The 6,642-nt window shown below is 46.6% G+C and overlaps 1 long non-coding RNA gene across 1 annotated transcript; it reads left to right on the forward strand.

Moving 5' to 3' along the window:
- The first annotated feature begins 2,465 nt into the window (after positions 1-2,465).
- LOC141022325 (uncharacterized) lies at positions 2,466-5,580 on the forward strand. The gene is made up of 2 exons (XR_012183610.1): positions 2,466-3,634; positions 5,257-5,580. It is a non-coding gene; the product is annotated as an uncharacterized lncRNA (long non-coding RNA).
- The last annotated feature ends 1,062 nt before the right edge of the window (positions 5,581-6,642 follow it).

The raw sequence follows: 6,642 nt of genomic DNA on the forward strand, positions 1-6,642 counted from the left end.
AGGGTTAACATCATCTATTCGAATAGCCGCGTCCGCGGTAAAGGACTTCTGGGTTGCCTGTACAGTTCATAGACAAGTGAAAGTGGATACTCTAAAATGCGCAAGATAAGCGTGAGTGCTATGGATGGCGTTCTCGTAGGGAGACAGGAGCGGATCCATAGTGGTGTATTGATATGGTGAATGTGTGGACTCGTGTGCGCCACCTCAAAAGAGTTACTTGCAGTAGTAGTTCAGGTTAGCCACTGAGTCAAAGCTGGCTTGCTGCAGTTAAACTCCACCACCCCCTTTGTTGATACTGATGCATATGTAGATAGTTCTAATGTAAGTCTTGCTGGGTACATTTGTACTCACGTTTGCTTAATTTATGTTTTTGCAGAGAGACTTCAGTCTCGCTAGTAGTTCCGCGTGAACTTCGACGTTTAGCTTGTTACCTTAACTACGATCTTGTGCCCTCGGCAGGGTCTTGTAGACAGTCAGGCTTCTTAGCCTTTTTCATTTGTAGTTGTCTGTACTCAGACAAGATAAGCTTCCACATGTGCTTGTTGCTTGTATGACTTGAATGCTGGGTCATCAGACCCATGTTTGTAATATCTGGCTCTCCAGAGCCTAATGAATAAATACTTTGAGTTGTAGAGTTCTGTTGTGATGCCATGTTGTATTTGCACATATCGAGCATATTGTGTGTATGATTTGAAATGCTTGGTATGTGTGGGATCCGACAACCTAGTTGTTTATCCTTGGTAGCCTCTCTTACCGGGAAATGTCTCCTAGTGCTTCCACTGAGCCATGGTAGCTTGCTACTGCTCCGGAACACTTGGCTGGCTGGCATGTGTCCTTCTTCGTTCCTGTGTCTGTCCCTTTGGGGAAATGTCACACGGTGTCTACCGGAGTCCTGTTAGCCTGCTACAGCCCGGATTCTTCGGAGTCCTGCTAGCCTAGCTGCTACAGCCCGGATTCACTCGCTGATGACCGACACGTTCGTTGCTGGGTCATGCATGATGTCCCTGTAAGTTAGTGCCACTTTGGGTTCACGACTAGTCATGTCGGCCCGGGTTCTCTGTCATATGGATGCTAGCGACACTATCATATACGTGAGCCAAAAGGCGCAAACGGTCCCGGGCCAGGTAAGGTGGCACCCGTGGGAATACCGTGCGTGAGGCCGCAAAGTGATATGATGTGTTACATGCTAGATCAGTGTGACTTAGGATCGGGGTCCTGACATCTTTGGTATTAGAGCCTGACTGCCTGTAGGATTACCAAGCCAAACTGGTCGAAGTTGAGTCTAGAAATGCTTTAGTTATATAAGGGAATTTATTGTGGGAGGGAACGTAAGGCTCTTTTACTCCTTATACCTTATGTCCTTCTGATCTGAGTCATGCTCTTCTCTTCTACGGGGATTAATAACTAGGCCTTCTCATCTATCTATCAGGATGACGTGTTACTAATCCATAGACTTGTAGGATTGATGGATTCAATTCTTAGTTCCTACTATTTCTGTGTGTTGACAGTTGATCTCGGAACCTTGATATTGTGATGTTGAGTGGTAATGCCACCATTTTTGCAGGATGTCTCAAATCTTTTTGAGCAGTTACAGCCGTTATGCTATCCGAGTCATCCCAGGTTTCTAAATAGTCTGATGCATTTGCAAATCCCTTCTTCCCGTTCCCGATGATCCTTTTGGGCCAGATTAACCACACTAATTGCTGAGTTGAGGTACTCCATTACCTCGACATATATGTTGGAGCTATTATTATGACCCTAGGTGTCTTAGAGGATCTCCTAGTAATCTAGCCATGTTTTGTGTTCCCAGTGTGATGATTCTGGCCATCATTCTCTAAAGCATCCAGTGATGCCACTTAGTTAGTAGACATTCCATTCCTGGGTTCTTGAACCCAAGATTCACTCTACTTACTTCCTGTTGGTAGGGATTGCTAGTTCCTTCAGGATATTAGTAACCTTTGCGATAGTCCTCGAGGTCCGTGGTATTTCTTCTTCCAAATACCATGAACTACTTATGGCAGAAGTTCCTCGTTGAGCCGAAAGATCACAACCAGAGTGCTCTTGATGAGTTCTCGATTCTATGTTGTGACTCTGCCAGTCCTACTCTTCTGCATGCGGTCTGAAATGTTCCGTTACCAACCAGATCTGAATATCTGGCAGATATGATGGTTGGAGCTATTCCAAGATCTATGATGTAGGTCCCGACAAGATTGATGTTCTGGCCGACACACCTAGTCGGAAGATCTATCATTGTAGTGTCTTGATTGAGCAATTTTTTCCATCTTCTCTATGAGGACTTCGCATGACTTATTGTAGAAGTTGCTCCCTAGGAATTCTTGTGCTCTCAGTTCCCTCGATTATACTATAACCATTCAAACAGTGGAATCACTCTTGACTATTGAGTTTTTCCCTAGTTACTAGAATCATTCCCAACATTTGCATTTTGTTCCCAGCATGCACCCGTCATTGTGCCAGTCTACCATGGGTCCCACCCATTTCTGATGACAAGCAAAAATCATTCCTTGTGTTGTCTTCAACAAGGTAGACCACATCATCCATTCTAGTCCGGTTATGCCATCCTTTCGTACCCCGCCAAACGATTGTTGGTGAATTGCCTCAGGTTGGTATAGAGAATTTTATTGATCTCTAAATCAAAAGTAATTCTTTTTGCCACTTAAGGGATAATTCTACGAGTCATCCTTCTCTAAGGTGTCTCGTTATGGTATCATGGCAACTCAAATCCTTGCTACGTTGACAACCGTTCACCACCCTTTTAGGTGTGGAATTGTTGCCTACCTAGTGAACCTTTGTCATGTTAGTTGGAGTTCTCGGAGCAAGACATCGAGACAATGATGGTGATCGAATCAACATTCTTATGAAGTGCCACCTGGATCATGAAGATTGTGTTAGTTTGCATTCCCCCTTCATCTTACCCTACGCTTGAATCTCGGGACGAGATTCTTGTTTAGTGGAGTGAGTTGTCACAGCCCTAGAATACCTGAGTGTAATAGTTGCATCAGTGAGCATGCATCATGTTTAATTCAAGAAATTGAAATGAGCAATATTCAAAGCCGCAGGAATTATTTTAAAAGAAGGGCAAGAACCCTTTAAATTGCATTCAGTGATTCCAAAATACCCTAAAAATAGTTTTATGAATTTTGGCAAGGGTTATATACCACCCCAAAATTTTGGAACATTTTTAAGGAATTATTTGGTGTCTGAATTTAAAACAATATTCTATTTGAATTTGAAAATATATTCAAATATATATGGGATATATTTTCAAATGCTCTGTGATAATTTATCTGCCTCTGGAAAAGTCCATGAAGCAACATAAAAATACTCAGAGGATGTTTTGGCATTTTTTGAATTTTGTTTGAATTCAAAACAGTGGCAAAAGATTAAATAAAAGAAAAACAGAAGGAAGATAAAACAGAACAGATCTTACCTGTAGCTTACCTGGCCCAGGAGAGAAGCCAACCCACCAGGCCCTTGCACCAGTCGTCCTCAACCTCCTGCCAGTGGGCACGAGGGCGTGTGCCCACGGCGAGCGCACGCGCCCGAGGCCACCTCCTGCCTGCCTGCTGCGTCCCCGACTCGTCCAAGGCTGCCACGACTTCCCTGGAACCCCCTGGTACTTCCCCCTCACTCGCCGCTCACTTTTCCCATCTCCCCGGTCGCATCCGAGCTCTCCCGAGCGGGGCTCGTCGCCGCCGTTCGCTGCCACCGCGGCCAGCCACTCACTCGCTCCATCTCCGCCTCCCCGAGCTCCTTATCATCTCCAGCTTCATCCTCGACGATCCAAGCCTCGCCGGATGCCCTCCAACGCCGGCTCCATCGACTTCTTCTTCCACGGGCACCGAAGGCCGTCGTCGTCGATTTGCTGGAACCCGTACTTCCCCGGCCTCTCCAGCAGCACCGGACGACCCGTGCTGAGCCGCTGACCCGTTCCCCCTTGCCCCGTTGTCCCTCGCGTCCTCTAGCTGCTGCCCCGCAAGCTCCCGCGCCGCCGTCTGCCATGGCCGGCAAGTTCCGCACTCCCAAGATCCCCCACTTGCAGCCGACATACCAACGCACTCAGTGCGTTTGCAGGAACCCAAAACATCCAACCGCTGCAACTACTGTGCTTTGTGGCGTCGTTCGGTCGATACCCGAACTCCGGCCACCGCCGCGAGCTCGCTTCCGGCGAGCTCGAGCCACCCTACGCCCCCTGCTGCCTCCGTTGGCACCCTACGCCCCCTGCTGCCTCCGTTGGATGCGCGGGAGGAAGGGCTACAGCCTGGTGCCCTTAGCGAGTCGAACCGCTGCCGGAGCAGCGTTTCCGGCGAGCGTCCGCCGCGGTTTTGGTCGCCGCCGGCCAAACTCCGGCGGGCTGACGTGACACTTGCTTAATTAGCACTAATCACATATTAGTATAACCCCAAGGGTCAATGACAGACGGGCCCCACTGGTTTAGTTAACCAGCTAACGTAATTAGTTAGAATTAATCTAATTCGACTGGACCCACGCGTCGGCATTGACCTTGCTGACGTGTACGTTGACCGGTCCCACCTGTGTGTGACTCGAGCGAGCACTGTGAGACTGACCAGTGGGACCCATTGGTCAGGTTTGACCTGGACGGCCCCTGTTGATTTGCTGACGTGACAATGACGCATTGCTAACGCAGTAATGCATTTTCTGAATTTAGTTCTTTTTTTAAATAGCCAGGAAATTCCAGAAAATGCTATAAACTTCTAAAAATCATAGAAATTAAACCGTAACTCCAAATGAAATAGGCTATATATGAAAAATTATCAGAAAAATCCAAGGAATCTATTTATGGCATTGCCATGCATGTTTGAGAAACTTATGCCTGCTGATCAGGTCAAATCAATTAAATGTCATTTGAATATTAACATATGGAGTTTGAATTTGAACCAAGGGTTCAAACCAACTTCATTTAACTTGTTGGTAGTTGCATTAGCTCAATCAATAACATATTGCCATGTCGCATTCATGCATCATATTGTTGCATTGCATTGATTGTATTTTCTTTCTGTTGCCGGTAATTGTTCCCCCTTAGTAGATGTGGTTCCGACGATGAGATATACCTCATTTCAATTGCCCTTCTTTTAAAATAATTTCCCTCAATTGCCGGTAATTGTTCCCCCTTAATTGCCCTTCTTTTAAAATAATTTCTGAGGCTTTGAATATTCCTCATTTCAATTTCTTGAATTAAACATGATGCATGATCACTGATGCAACTATTACACTTAGGTATTCTAGGGCTGTGACATCCACCAACGGCGGCATGTTGCCAGAAAAAGTCATCGACGTCTCATCTCACACCGGCGATGCATAGGCCGGCACGGCGGCGGATTCGTTAAAATTATGCGTACTTAGGCTTTGTTTTTAATGCTGGTCTTTTGTTAGAGCAATGTTTAGGTCAACTAGCTCTGTTTAATTACTAAAATTGCTCGATGAAGTAAGTGTGGTCTGTCTGTTGTATGCTCTTTTGTGTGCCCAAATTAGCAAGCGATGCTAAATTATGCAATGACGTACCCGGGGAAATTTCCACCAAAATTTGAATTATCAAACTCATCCCATGCGCGTAAAGCAGAAGAATCGTTTGCATGCGCACAATCGTTCAAAGTGAAAGGTTCAGCGGCACCGCGCGCAAAGTTTCCCTCGACATTTCCAAAATTTTGGCCTACCGCCAAAATATCTACCCCCGCCCCCTTCCCCACCCTCTTTTCTCCCCAACCACAAGTCACATTTCCCCTGTTTCCTCCTTCCTTCCTTCCTTCCTAAGCTATAGCCGCTTCCTCGCTCTCGCCGTCTCGCATCCTACGGACGGGGTCATCACGGTCTTCTTCAAAGACCTCTCCAGCGGTTCCACCTCCGGCGACGACTCCTTCACCACCCGGGTATGCCTCTCTTCTCTCTCTCAGGCTATGAATTGGAATGAAGGATTTTACCTGATGGTCGATTTGAGTCATTTCTTCCTCTTGTAGCTCCCTACGACCATGAGTGGCAACGAATGGGGCGGGGTGGCTGAAGATCTATTTGCTCGTTGTCACCATCAATCTCCATGCAGGAAGCTAGTCGCGTGTGATTCTGTGGACAGTGGGAGGAAGTTTCTGGCATGTGCAGAGAAGGTTAGACCCTCTTTCGTTGTTACAAATCATTTGTTAGATGTGATTCAGACGCTGTCATGGTCCCAACCCATTCACACCACACCTTCAACCAAATGCATCCTAAGACAGTGTCACAGTTTGTACCTAGTATCTAAAATTGTTGCCATCTCATCGACGGTGCCATTAGAAAATTATTTGGCACCGCTTCAGCAGTTTGTGCAGCCAACTTTGGTCCACACATCAGAGCAGCCAAGCAGTAAAATACTAAATCTTTATGGCACGAAGGAACTGGGCATCGGAGCAACTACGTGCTCCGAAGTCCAGGTCCCTGATTTTTTTCCGCTGCATCGGCTCGCCAGTGCAGGGCACCGGTGCGAGATGTAGCAACAGTTGTCTTTACCCTCTGTTTTGGCATACATAGTGGACGGCCTTAGTGCTATTAGTTCTATGTTACTAAATTTGTGCATGTACACACCTGTTAGTATCAATTTGCTGTCATCCAAACACTGTTGCTATGCTGTTGCAG

Source organism: Aegilops tauschii, chromosome 5, assembly GCF_002575655.3.
Source record: "Aegilops tauschii subsp. strangulata cultivar AL8/78 chromosome 5, Aet v6.0, whole genome shotgun sequence".
Taxonomy (NCBI): Eukaryota; Viridiplantae; Streptophyta; class Magnoliopsida; order Poales; family Poaceae; genus Aegilops; species Aegilops tauschii.